General features: G+C 52.5%; 1 protein-coding gene across 4 annotated transcripts in view; it reads left to right on the top strand.

Moving 5' to 3' along the window:
- Window positions 1-4,422: 4,422 nt before the first annotated feature.
- CD151 (CD151 molecule (Raph blood group)) overlaps window positions 4,423-14,297 on the top strand; it is a 29,396-nt gene continuing 19,521 nt past the window's right edge. For 2 of the 4 annotated variants that reach the window (XM_084287887.1, XM_084287884.1), the window contains exon 1: window positions 4,423-4,555. The gene's annotated coding sequence lies outside the window, so the exon portion shown is untranslated. Of the gene's footprint in view, window positions 4,556-11,780; window positions 11,983-12,659; window positions 12,758-14,297 lie in introns of those variants that run through there. The other 2 variants (XM_084287886.1, XM_084287885.1) reach the window with 2 other exon arrangements.

Raw genomic sequence — 14,297 nt, 5'->3', positions numbered from 1 at the left:
AGCAGCATCCCGGCGGGATTTGGGAAGCTGCTGCAGAAGGAAGAGAGCAGCATCCAGGCTGCTAACGTGGTCTGAACGTGCACCCCCCACGCTGCATGCAAAACACATGAAAGATAAAGGAGTGAAATGTAGCTGGCACACGAGGATGGGACACTGTGTGTATTACCATCATCAGTGTTGCCATACTACAGTAAAAACAAAGAACTACCCCTTTTTTCTTTTTTTTTTGGAGTACAACCTTAAGTATGTTTTCTTAGTGTGCAAGCAGAGTGCAGACAATAAAGACATGCTGTCTTGCAAATGGTTGTGTTGAAAGAGTTTTTTTTCAGGAGCTGCAGGAGATTTGTTTGCCTTTTCTAGTTGCCCACTGTAGCATACAGCGCTCAGGAAGTGCTGAGTGCTCTGTCCCCGGTGGTGGCACACACAGGAGGTTTGTAAGTTATGAAAGCAGGGAGAAAGTTGCTCAGAACCCCTTGTTTCAGGGGCAGCACAAGAACAATTTGTCTCCTGTCTTTTTTTTTTTTTTTTTTTTTTTTTTTTCTCTTTAAAGCAGCCAGAGCCCGGCTGATAGGGAAGGCAGAGCAGGGAAGAAGGAACTGGGAGAACCAGGGCCATTACAGAGCCTTCCTAGAGGGCATGTTGTCTCCTTGCATCTACACGTGTAGAACTAGACGTATTTAATAATATCCCATACATCCTGCTCAACAGAGTTAGGAATTTCGTATTTCTTAATCCCTGTGCCCTATGTTTGTTTCGATACACTTGTGTATTTACAGAACTATCTACCTGTAGCTCTGGCCAAAGCAATTAATACTCATTTCTCCTGCTACAGCCAGCACAGGGAGCAGTTAACTATACCTTTTTTTAGCAGGGACAAGGTGGAGTTTTGTTTCACCCATGACAAAGTGGCACAGAGGTTGAGCAGGTCGCACTTGGACGACAGTAAGCACCAGGGTGGGGTTTATTCTGAATGCCAGACCCATGCTATTTTCCATCAGCAGCAGATGTTCAGCCACTTCCAGGAATGCAGGGCTCATCACATGTAATGGTTTCTTGGGAAGACGAACAGCGTCACTCCTAACATGTCCCCTTCCTCCTTCCTTACTCAGGCTTTTATTGGTGAGCATGGTGCCCTATGGAACAGGGCTTTGGTCACTCCGGGGCAGCTGTGCTGGCTGTGTCCCCTCCCAGCCCCTGATGCACGTCCTTGCTGCCAGGGCAGCATGAGAAGCAGGAAAGTCCTTGGCTCTGTGTAAGCGCTACCCTGCAACAATGAAAACACCAGCGTGTTATCAGCATTATTCTCATCCTAAATCCAAAGCACAGCACCATACAGCAACTATGAAGACAATTAACTCCATCCCAGCCAAAATCAGGCTTTCATCAGACTCTCTCCTGCCTCTGAATGGGAGCCCTGGGAGCAGCCACACTCTGCAGGTGACTGATGGAAACTCCAACATAAATAAAAAGCAAGTAATAGTGATACCCTAAGGTGGTATGAGACAAGGGAGGATGAAAAATAGACCCTGCCTGGGGGCTTATTCCTGCACTGCGTTGGCTGCGGTCTCTTAGTGGACAGGCGACTTTTTGCATATAATCTGTAAAGCATTTTGGAATCCTATCACAAGAAAATACACTTACAGCCTGAGAAGCCTATCCTGGCACATGCGACGGTGCAGCTGTGTACACAAGCAGAGCTAGGAGCAAAGGAGAAAAAAACAGCTGCTCTGACAAGCAGCCACAGTCCCACAAAGCCCTGCACGCAGGCAAAGGGACCCTGCTCTGCCTTGTGTTTCACTTGTCTTTTTTTGTGTTAATACGTTAAGGATAAGCACAACAGGATTAGCCTGACAGCTTCTATTTCAAAAGGCAAAACAGGGCTGAAGAGAGCGCAGTAAGCCATGGGACTAGGCTTAAAGCTTTCCCATGGGACAAATGTAGGAATCCAAAAAGCTTGGGATGTTTGCTTTCTGCTGCCTGTGACTGCGATGGGTAAGATACTGGGGGGAAATGTACTCAGCTTGGGGAATGATAAATGGCATTGCTAGAAAATAAACAAAACAAAACAAAACAAAAACAACACAAGGGCACTTGAGGATCCTGACTCTCTGCTGTCACCTCCACTTGAACAAACTGGAGACATGCAGCATCTTCCACCCACCTCACGTGCCTTCTGCTTGGGACTGGAGCCCTTGAGGGGCTGACCAGGGTGCCTGGAAAGAAACTGGGCAATGCAGGGTTCCCCTTGCAAAGGCTTGCACCATCCATCAGTGATTAAGCACATGCAGCTGGCTTTTTCACTCTGGCTTCATGGAGAGCCTCTGCTCCTTTCTGGCAGCTTGTTCCTGGGGTGCTGCTGGCACCCCGAGGCATGCCAGGTGCAGCTGCTCACAGGCGCTCACCAGCCACTGTAGAACCACTTTATTCCTGCAGCTGGAACTCCAAAAGATAGTTTCCACCTAAACACATTTAATCTGTTCCTATAGGGACCACGCAGTCTCTTCCTGGATTATTTTCTGACCCTTACCATCTAGTGTTCACATACTTTCACACTCTTTACTTGTTAATTGCTTAGTGCATACATATATATATGGATATATACAGAAAAAAATACTTAAGCTTTGGGTTTAAATGTATCTTGTAGCTTGTGCTATCTGCCCTTAAATACTCTATTTGTAAATCTGCTCAGCTCCAGTAAGATCCACAGTGCTGCAGCTTGGTTAGCTCGCTCAGCCTGCTCGTTACTTATCTGTTTCTGAGTCACGGTGAATTTTCGGTTGGTGCAGTTGGAGTAATCCGGCTCCAGACTCCCCAGGCCCGCAGGCATGCTTTGAGTGCGTATCAAGCCAAGCAGTTTAATAAGGCCCTGATCCTGCAAGCACAAGAGTTGCCTGCTTCTTCTGAAGTGACTAGGCTATGGTAGAACTATGAAAATTACAGTAAATTGAGTTTTTTTTACAAGGTTAATGTATAATTAAATGTTCACAGGGATTACATTTGTGCAGTTCTGGGTAGAGGTAGCGGTGGTGGGTCCTACAGGTGAGACAGCAGCAACCACAGCCAGCGCTGAAATGGCAAAGTGCTGCAGAAAAGCCCTGCAGTGCCGTTCCCTGAGTGATGTGACCTTGCTGCTGGGCTCCTGCATACTCCTGTAATGAACTGAGGAACCGGGGGAAAAGGGGTTTCTGTGGTATAGCCCGCCTTTATGTGCAGGCTTCCCCGAGCACGCCACTGCCACATAGACAGCAGTTGTATCTAATCCTGCCCGTTTGCTGACCCAAATCTGCCAGGGTGGGAGGCTGATCTCTTTCTTGTTTGCACATGAAATCTCCAGGCACATGGGGAGAAGGCAGCAGCCAGGAGCAGGAGCGCTCAGCACCGCACCGAGGAGGGCTAGGGGCTGCGGTTGGTGCCTGTGCTTGTGCTGCTGCCTCCTGGCTCTGCCACACGCCCTCTGCAAGAAATCTCGGTGTCAGAGTGTGAGCTGATCCCCTGGGGCTCTGTTTAATCACTTGGCTCTCCAGGAGCCCTAAACTAAAGCTTAGTTTAGGGCAGAGGGGAGATGGGAGCTGTTTTGTTCTTTTTTTTTTTTTTCCCCTGGCGGTCTTTTTATAATGCTGCCTGTACTTCACACGTAACTCTCATGCCATTTTGTTTTCACTTTCGGAGGCACGGAAAAACCCATACCTGTACATTTTACTCGTCCTGCCCAGCTCTGTGTGAGGCAGGCTGTTTTGGTATAACGTGATCCCTATTCTTTAAACCTATCCCTTCCCTCTGATCACTGTGAATGGGATGATGCTAAGTAATGCTGAACAAAACCATAGTGGAGAAAGTCTCTCATAGCGGTCTGTACAGGGCTTCTTCAGCTGGCTGTCTTGCCTTAGAAGTGTGGTATCAGTTTATTAAGTGCCTTACTTGTTGTATTAAGTGCTTTACTTGTTGAAGCGATTGCTTAGTTGGGCACACGGGTCTCTAGGTTTCAGACTGAGGAGGTAGGTCTGGTAGGTAGGTTTTCTTCCTCTCTTCTCACCTACCCCTAAAAATCCGTGAGGCCCCTCAGCCACCGGGTTGGGCTCTGGGACTGGTCCCAGGAGGGCAGTCACTGGGGAGGATCTCCCGGGACTGGGCTGTTCCTGGAGAAGTGTTTGGACTGAAGTCGAAGTGAGGTAATGGAAGGATGAGGCAACGTGCCAGTCAGGGCTTGATGTACAGGGTGTCTCACGGAAAACTCTTTAACGAGCCTTAAAAAAAAAAAAAAAAAATAAATAAATCTGAAAAAGAGCTGGAGTTCGCTGCAATGTGGTGCCTGCGGCAACGGGGAACGGCGGCTGAGGTAAAGGTGGCGAGAGGCAGAGGTCGCTGCTACCAGCGCGCTCTTGCAGCCTGTTAGGGCGGCGGCGCCCGCTGGGTGTCCCGGGGCTGGGCTGGGCAGAGCCGAGCCGAGCCGTGCCGAGCCGGGCCGCCCTCTCTGCCTCCTCCTCCCCGCCTTGCTGCCGCCCTGCCTTCCCTCCCTGCCCGCGCCCCGAGGAGCTCCGCGGCCCGGCGCTGAGGGGTGAGGCGGGGCGGCCCCGAAATGGCGGCCGGGCGGGCTGAGGGGCGGCGGGGGGCGACGGGGACAGGGGGAAGGGGGAGCAGGGGTACAGCCTGCGGCCATCGGGCGGGGAGGGGGCTGGTGTGCCGGGTCGGTGGTCGCCAAAAGTCAGCGTTGGGCACAGCACTCACGCTGTGCTGTGCAGTGTTTCTAAAGGTGTTTTCCTTTTTCTTGACCGCGGAGGGCTTCAGGAGCTTTGCGCGGTCTGTGCGTTAGGACGGTGCTCAATATAGCTGTAATCTTGTGAAACAGTACTTCTCCTTTCTCCAGCTAAGGCACTCTTTTGCGAAAATAAGGCTTGGACTTTAGGTTAAACTTGGCAGGGCTGGGGGAGGCAGAAGCGGGGGAGAGAGGCTTACTGGAAGGCGCAGGCACTGAGCCTCTGCTTTCCTGCCGAGGCTGAATCCGCGCCAGCGGTGCGTGGTTGCTGCCCCATAGTGCCCCATAGTGCCCCATAGTGCCCCATAGTGCTGTTGCCGTGAGGGATCTTTGCCGTGAGGGATCCTGCCCAGTAGCCTTTTGCTCCAGGTCATCTTATGAAGAGTGTAAGCTGCTGTAAACATAACATAAAAATAAAATCTGACTTCTCGAGGTCTCCTGTGATTAACCTGTTGCAGTATCCTGTTGGATTTTAAAGCTGTTTACCTTTTATTTCAGGCTACTCTATAGCATCCCATAAAGTGCCTTGCTGTGCTTCCTCCGTCCCTTTAAACTGCTTTCTTCCTTGCTCTGAGAGCTTGGGCTGTGTCTGCTAGAGCAGGGTTTAATTAAAATGTCATTACCCATCAGAAGTAATGCCCAGGGGCTGCCATTTTGTTGAACCAGTTTCGAAACAAGTCCCTTTTGCCAAAATACGTTTCCTTTGCCATCTGTGAGGCTGTTGCCTGGGTTCTTGGGGGATCTTTTGGTGTGTCAGATGCTACCTGGGTGTCAGTAGCGTGTTGCCATTCAGAAAAAAGTCCATCCCGGTCCTGTTGGACTCTTACTGCTGCCAAAGATAATGACTTGTGATGGGGAGAGCGTAGCATCCATCTCTGCTGCACTGTTGTGGGCTGAGGTGGAGAGACAAGGAGCCATGTAAAACGTCTCTGCATCCAACCAGTTGGGATGCTGACTGTGACCACGGGCAGTACTAGGTGTCAGTGTGACAACTGCTGGGTAAGCAGGGCTTAGCATGCATGGGAAGCGGTTGGATTCACATAAAGCAGGTTTTGCAAAAGCCTAGTAGTCTTTTGCATAAACTCGGGTCTAAATTCCTAGTATAACATCAGACTTGTATGAATAAAAGGAGCGACTTTAAGGAAAGTACTGATACATCTTTGTTTGACACAGCCTGTCGTTCATCTGCACTCGTTGCCAAGTGTTTGTGTGTCTAGGACGAGAAGACCCCAATCCAAAAATTGTTGGAAGCTGGGCAATGTTTGGGGCAGCATCACTTGTGCTTTACCTGAGGCATCTGGTGATGGGTCAAAGACTTAGCAGTGCCCCGCATGTATGAGTTTCTGCTCTGGCTCGCTACAGCTGCTCAAAGACTCCAGTGTTTTAAGTCTGGTATCCTTGCTGAGAGCTTGGGCTGTCAGGAGGAGAAGCTGGCAGGCTCAGGGCTCCTGTGTGTAACTCTCCTGAGATTACACCCTTGCTCCGTACTGTCCTAATGATGTCTTTGAGTTCCTGATCTGAACATCTTTCTGTCCATGTGCTATATTTCTGCAAAAAGCATGCTTTATTCCAAAACTGCCGCATGTTTGGGCGGCTGATGGCTTCTATTAAAGTTTCTTGGTAGACTCCTTCTGCAGCGGAGGAGAATCCCAGCCCTCAGCTGCCTGGTGAGAGCCCTGGTAGTCCCTCCGCTATGTTGGCCTCAGCGAACGATGGGACCGTACCTTTTCTGTTTGCTGGAGGTAATGTGCCGCGTGTGACAGCTGTCCTTGTTTCACTCTGGAGTACGGGGTGGTTAGTCCTTCCCACTGTATGTTTTTTGGGTGCTTAACAGCCAAGTTTCCCTCCTGTCTCAAGGCAGGTGTGAAAGGAGGGCTTGCTCTTAGGGACATTGCCAAGAGCACTGAGTAAGAGAAGGTTTGATGGCCCAGTTGGGACTGTGGCCCTCCTTTTGGACCTAATACACAACCCATTTTCTGAGTTAGCAAGGAATACCAGCCTAGATGGTTTTTCACAGCAGCTTTAGCTTCCTACCCTTTGCAGTAGGGAGGTGCCGTGCCAGCTGAAACTGGGCAGGAAACGGAGTCAGAGTGGTTTGCTGGAGGTCTGTGTTTGAGACAAAACATGACTGCATTTCCTGCCCTGCAGGGCTTCACACAATGACTTGTGCTGTCACTAGTGTGGGCTAAGATGAGGAGCTGCAGCTCTTCGTGGCACTGCTCGTCCTGCTGCTGCCAGGTGGTACCAAGAGATGTAAAACACGGCTTGTTTTGCCAGACTGCAGCACGGCACGGGAGAGGTGAACTGCCTCGCCTCGCTCCTGCCCTCGCAGCCTGCGTGGTGTCAGCAGCTTTGCTGACCAACACGAGGACTCGGGGCTGTGAGCCCTGCCAGTGCAGGCTGGCACTGTCTGTAGGGTTGCTGTGTTCCTCTCTTCTCCCACGGCCCCTTCTCTTCCTCCAGACCGCAAATGGTGAACCCAGCCCAAGCGAGTGCTCGTGCACTGCTCTGCCAGTCTCCTGCTGTTCTGCCTTACGCCTGATGTTGCGTCTCTCTCAGCACAGTAAGGCTTGCACAGCCGAAATCTGGGCTCTGCAGAAGGTATTTTTGGTGTGGCCTCCTCAAGTTTGAGCTATTGGGTGTGAGACATTCTTCAGCAGGGGGGTGGAAGAAAGCTGCTTGTAGCCCTTTGTCAAGCAAAAATGCTAGGTGGGGGTGGCTGAAGGCATGCTAGCTATCTGTCAAGGAGTTTCCAAGACACGCTTTATATTACTCCCAGCTAAGAGAAGTTGTAGCACAAATCTGCAGCTGCCTACGTGGCCCGTACGCAGACCAAGCTGTGATTCCCTTGCTTTTGAGACAGCCCTAAAGGGGTTGACTTGTGAGCTCTGTCTCTCAGTTGGGTCATCCCACAGGTGAATTCACTTGTTCCTGTGAAGCTTGGCTTCTGTGCTAAGGAATGCATTGCTCTAGGAATGCATTGCTCTGCTTCTTATGCATGGGAGGATGAGGTACGTTTATGTGCTTCTGTGGGACTGCACAAAAACTCCTGGGGGACTCGAGGAGTTTCGAGGTGGGACTCAACATCTAAGTCAATGTGTATACCTGTGGGTGACAAAGGATCTTGCCTGGTGTTTCCAGGTCCCTTGCAAAGCAATTGTACTGTCCCTGTGGTTTTCTTGAGCCTTCTGTCTAAGGAGGAAGCTTAGGAAGATAAAAGGTGGGTGTGCTGACCCTGAAACAACAAGAAGGGGAGTTGTGCTGTTTCATGTCCCAGTGTACTGCTGCTGTCCCCCGTGGCCTCGTCAGTCCTGCTCGTAAACAGACCCTCTTGTACCTCTCCCCTCTGCTCCTGGGCTTGACACTGGGTTATCTCCAGCTGCCCCCTGCGCGTGTGCACAGCAGCTGAGATCATGGAAAGCCGGAGGGAGCGTGACTCCTGGAAATGACAGCACATCGCAGCTTCCCTGGCTGCAAGGAATAGAAACGAGGTCTTCCTGCTTGTTGGAAAACCTCCGGATCCTGAAGGTGAAGGCCAGGCCTCCTTCCATCCCACTTTGTCCTCCTTCCTTTCAAAGTCTGAGCACCGTTTTCCTCTTGCTGCGGCCAAGCCAGAGTGAAACAGGTGGTGTCACCATTTGTAAGCTGCGAAATTTCCCCTGTTTTCCCATTCTTCCCTCCACGTGCACTTTGTTAGTACAGAGGGAGAGGCGAGGAGCAGCAGGGCTGCAGGATGCAGATGCGGTGATCTGCCAGGTCTGCAGACAGCCTCACGAAGCCGTTTGCTGCCAGGCCCTCTTGGCAAATATCAGCCTTGTGATAGCAGCACTGCAGACGAGCATCTCTCCATGCCAGTGCTCTGCTCTGTCCCGCCTGTCAGACTCCCCTGCCTGTGATCTCAACAGCCTGGTGTCCCGGGGAGTGAATTCAATCAGTCCTATTAGTCCCGAGCCCTGGCTGCTGCAGGGTAATAAAATTCCCGGCAGAAGGAGCAGCAGGGTAATTGCTGGCTTGCACATCATGGCAGAGTAAGAGGGGTTGGGTCTGGTGTGACTGGCTGGGTCCCTGCTTTTCACCGAAATTCCTCTCGTTAGGTGGGTGCTTATGGTTCTTCCCTGCTAGCCAGAGAAGCGCTGGAGGTAAGAAGAAGATGAAGATCAGTAGCTGCCACTTCACGTGCCGGCTGGGGTCCTGAAGGTAGAGGTGTCTCTGTGTGTTGTATGCCTGCAGGTGTATCCTGCATTGCTCGATAGGCCCCTCGGTAGGCTGCCACCCAGCTGCTTTTCCTCCCTGCAGATCTGAGCTGCAACTTTCGTTAGCTGGGAATAGCATAAAACGGGTCTTGGAAACCTATTGATGGAGGGTGTGGGGAGCAGCAAGGTGAGAGGAGACAAAACAATCTTGGGAAGGGCCAGAAAAGAGAAGTGTGGGAGGTGTGAAAAGGGATGTTGCTCGGCCCACAGGTCACTCCTGGTGCTCCCGACAAAGCCTCGTTATTGCTGGGCCAGGAGCCGGCGACATCAAACGTTTGGCACCGAGCCCTGCTCCTTATCGGCTGCTGGAGGCAGCTCTGAGCACAGGAGCAAAGTTCAGGCTGGCTTCCTGTGGGGAGCCAGGAAAGAGCTGCGAGGCTCTGTCCAGGTGCCTGTGCTCGGATGGAGTTTGTCCCTGGAGCTGTGCAGGGAGAGGTGTGTGCTCCTGAGGTCTCCTGAGTGCGGCACGCTTCCCAGCTGGTTTTGCCCCCGTAGCAGAGGGAGAGGTGGAGAGGAAGAGACACCTGGGGATGCTGCAGGAGAACAATCTGGCAGTGCTTAGCAAATGGGTCAGGGGAAATCACGTCTGCTCCCTCACCCTGGTACGTTTCCCCCCTTGTGGTGGAGAAATAGGCAGGAGGAAGGCCAGGGGGGTGGTTCCTGGTTTTCACCTCAGGTGTGGCGTGTCAGATAGAGGGACGTGTTTTGGGGTCTGGACCATGTTTGGCTATGACCAGCTTGGTCCATGCTTCTAAGCAAAATTCCTCAGTCTGGCCGGGTGCTTATGGCTCTCTGCTGCCCGGAGAAGCCTGGTGCAGGGCTGCAGGAGTGTTACGGGGAGCAGTGGAATGAGCTGCACACATGTAAGGTGCAGGCAGCTCCTTACAGGGCTGTGAGAGGGATGCTGGCCTGGCAGGGTGAGGAGGGGCATCAGGAAGGGTAACAGGGGGTCCTTGGCAGCTCGTTAGAGACAAACTGTGATTTAGGACCCTTGCTTGCAGAGGTTTAGCCCTGCACTGACCCCTTTCTGTTTATTCAGGCTGAGCTCTGTGCGCTGAGGTTCGCAGCTCCGTGCAGCACCCAGCAGGCTGGCCACTTCGCTGGACTGCAAAAAGCTTTGGCTCTTGGGCTCTGTCACTGACAAACCCCACTAAAAACTGCAGCTGAGAGAGGTCCGAGGTAGGGGTGTCAGGGAGGGAGTCTCCGTGGCGTGTCCAGTGGCTCCCGTGTTGCGCTCTGCTGGCCTGGTACCTGCCAATGTGCCGGAGTGGTGATTTTCAGGGCGTGCTCTGATCCTCAGTGACCACAACACTGAAACATGCGAGAAAAATACGGGGGAAGCACAGTTTGAGTCCACTTCACACGCTGGCAGAGCCAGCCTGCAGATGCCAGCCGTGCCGGCATGTCCGGCACGCCAGGCAGTGAGCGTGGGGTGCTGGAGGAGGCGGGCGTGAGTCAGGGCTGCTGGGTGCCAGCGGCTCCTCGGAGCTCTAGAGGGATCCAGAGGGGAGGAACTCTTGTCCTGCGTGCCCCCAGTGTTGCCCTGAGAGGTCTGCTAGGGATGAGATTACTTGCCACAGCCTCAGGTAGTCTCCAGTTTACTTTGTCCAATTGTTTGCTGTTTTTTTTTTTTTTTTTTTTTTTTCCATCAGCAGGACCTTTCTCTGTGTTTGAGGTAGGAGGAACCACTTCACCAGAGCCCCAGGTCGCTGTCTTGTTCCCCCTGCTGAGCAGGGAAGGGATCCAAGCCTGCTCCTGTGCCGTGCCTGGAGAATGAGCCGAGCCAAAGCCTGCTCTGTGCATTGTGCCCTCCTCAGGGCTTTCCCCTGCTGTGGGATGTGTCCCCAGGCTGGAAAAAAAAAAAAAAAAGGGGAATTTAGGCCACCGCACTTAGACCAGGCAAAAATCCTGGCTGATAACTTCCCATTTGCACCCAGAGTTGGTCAGGGCGTTGGGAAATGTGGTTGATGGCTCTCCAGGCTTCTGCCAGCACAGCTATGAAAGAGAAAAGCAGACACAGCTAGGGGAGGAAATTCTGCTTTCACAAGCTGCGCTTTGGGACTGCAGCACAATTCAGTGTAGCTGTAGGGACATCCAGCACTGCACCCATCTCTACGTGTAAATGTGTTTATTGTTCGCTAACTCATCGGGAATTTGAGCAAGTTTGTTTCCCGAGTTCCTCAATTCCTGGACACCCTTGGGGGATCTTGTTTTCGGAGTGGGCACTGCGTACTGACTGGAACTCAGCGCAAAGCGAAGGTAGTTCCTCAGGTGCTCGGGAAACTTCTAGCTCTGTGGCTCCTTGCTTTTCTCTGTCTTTCTTGCTTTCGATGATTAAGGATTGATGGAGGGCCTTAACTAACCTGCAAGTGAACCCTGCTGTGGATTGCCTTTCCCCTTCTGCTTGCTAATGGCTTAGGGTGCCTTGAGAGATGGCTGATGAGTCTGCCCAGCGCCAGACGTTTGCTGTCTGCCCATCTTTTACACAGAGAGGAAAACACTCTGATGTGTTTTGCTGAGCTCACAGTGGTTATCTGCATGCCGAGCATGTGCTGGTAACATTTGGAGAGGCTCCCGAGGGGAGGAAGTAGGTGGTTACTCCCATCTCCTGCAGCCTATTTTGAGACTTCCTGGCATTTGGGAGTTAACCTGGGGTGTCCCAGACAAGCAGAATGGGCTACTTTAAGCTTTTACAATTTTAACCTTTTAAATAGCAGGAGATTAAGTGGGATTATATGGTCCTTACTGACTTGGAAAATGACTCGGGGTTTGGGGGGGAAGAAGTTACAAACTCTTTTTTAGCTTTCCTGTAGTGAGGCTTGTTCGTACAGCACTCAGATCACATGAAGGTGCATCGATGAGGAAATCCATCGTGGGATTTTTCAGCTGCATCTGGAGTCTGGCTGGTTTGTGCTGGCATCTGTTAGAGCAACCCTTTTCCATTTTTCTTAGTCCTGCCTGCTCCAAGTGAAGCAGGTGAGTCTCTGAGAGAGCCTTGGGGAAGCCTGGCACATTTCCATGCTGCTGACAGTTCAGACCCCATTACAGAGAGCCGTGGCTCCTGCCCTTCCCCTGTGCTTTGCTCCAAGCAAGGAGCACCCGTGCGAGCCCTGCTCCTGGTCCTGCTGGGGGCAGCTCTGTGAGCAGAGACCGCTGGAGCGAGGTGCTTCAGGGAAGCAGTTCGCAGCTGGAGGCTTTCCTTGGAGCCCGTTGGGGTGTGCTCTGGGGTCAGGGACTGCTCTTTCCCCTGCCTGCAGCATTGGCGAAGGGCCAGCGAGTAATTAATTGCCTTGAGGCCAGCCCTTGCCTTCCAGTTACTCATTCACATGCTGGTGCCTCCCTGTCAAGCTTGCAGGCTGCTCTAAAAACAGCTGCCGAAATGGTTCTGGTGGGATCACTACAGGCTGAGCAAGGGGGGGGAGGGAGGGGGAGGAACGTTTTATTTTTGGCTGGGGGTTGTTTAGCTTTTGCTGCAAGGACGATCCTTTCCAAGGCGTCCCCGTGCAGCACGGGCTGGGCGTGGGTTTCAGTATTGCTCCTGTAGCAGCAGGAGGGAGGCAGCTCCGATGGACCGGCCTCGCAGCTCCAGAAAATGAAATGTCACTTAATTTGCCCCTGACTGAGCTTGATATTTGATCCGGCTTCTGGTAAAGCGTTTTGAGCTCTGGAGAGGAAGACAGCTCCTGAAAGCATTTCATGGTCGCTCCAAAGGAGACCCCGCCGGTGCCTGCCGAGAAGAGGTTAACTCCAGGTGCGAGGGTGTTGCTGCGTGGGGTGGCTGCGGTGGGCAGGAGGGGAAGCTCCTGCAGCTCCCACTGCAGCCCTGGCTGCGTGCTGCTCCCTTTCCCTCAGCACGCTGCAGGGTGCATCGCCCCTCTCCTGCTGCTGCAGGTACCGGCCCCATCGCCGGCACGCTGGGGGCTTGGCTCCGGCACAGCTGGCACCGGCACGGGGCTAATCAGCAGCCTGTCTGAAGTGGTGAGGCTGCTCCCTCCGCTTCCATTGTCAAACCCCTTCTCGGCTGCTTTTAAAACACAGCCTTTGTGCAGCTGGAACTGCGGCTGGCTGCCTGCGACGGGTCCGTGCTTTGATTTCAACGACGTTGGCTTTGCTCCTTTCCACCTCAAAGTGCAAACAGGAACAGCCTGGTTAAGGCAGAACAAGTTTTGCCCGGGAATTAAAGGTGGCCAGCTTTTCCTGCGCCTCTTGCCTGCTGCTGCGCTGTCTGCAGCCAGGTGTCTCAGGCCTGGAAGTGCTAACAGGTAGCTGGGAGGCTTTGTGTTTTACAGCTTCGTGTTCTGCAGAGCTCTTGGAGGACAGAGCAGCTTGGTGCGTGGAGGATGGATCTTGAGATGCGAGGAGAGCAGATGCACGGCTCTTCTCTGCTGTCAGTGTGCTGTCTGACTGGGGAAGCCACTTCCCCAAAAGTCTCTCTGTGCTCCTATTGTGCTACCTATGTTCTCTGGTGAGTTGCCTCGAGGAGGAAAAGGGCCTCTCAGGCTGTGAGGTTATTGAGCTTCATCTCACTGAGAGGCTGGAAACCTACCCCACAGTGACACCAGCCACCAGAAAGGGCTGAACAGATTTTTGCTGGTGGGATTTAAACACTCAAGCGTTCATTTGTGAGCCATCAGGTGAAGGTGACAACACTGTGGGTAGGTAGAAAATCTACTGGCTTTTAGCTGGTTGCCCTCTCACTGCTGAGATCTGCAGGGAATAAAACTGAAAGCAGCTCTGCAAAGGGACTGCAGCCAAGTGTTGAGCAACCGCGTGCTAGCTGCAGCGTGGGACATGTCCTCGGGTCAATCTTTGCACTGAGCCTGTTTGAAAAGCGCACCTATTTATAGAGAGAACAAATGGGTATGATCACGGCATTGTTTGGAAATCGCCCTGAATTCGTGTACAGAATTGCCCGCCTGGCTTCGTGGGGGCTGGGAGGATTATAACGAGCGCTGTCAGTCCTACATCGGCGTGGCTGCAGGGAGGGGAGGTTCTCACTGAAAACACCGAGGACCCAGTGGCTTTGCTTCTGAGAGCCAAGCCAAAAATGCCAGCGTAATTAATAGGCAGGGATCAGGAGGAGAGCTGATTCTGCACAAACTCTTCCGTTCAGAAACGTGGCCGAGCGCTACTGGCAAATTCTCCGGTGCAGACAAAGCCCTGCTTTTGAAAACAAAACAAAGCACCGCGAGCAGAGGTGGGAGACCAGAATTTGTAAGTCCAGCAGCCCAGCTCGCCTTGTCGTGGCTCACCCCGAGCTGCCTGAGCCGCTGGTCCTTGCCTGGCAGACC

Source organism: Netta rufina (genome assembly GCF_964035555.1).
Source record: "Netta rufina genome assembly, chromosome: 5".
NCBI lineage: Eukaryota > Metazoa > Chordata > Aves > Anseriformes > Anatidae > Netta > Netta rufina.
Note: the sequence above shows the minus strand (reverse complement) of the source record. Positions and strands in the feature narration are given on the sequence as shown.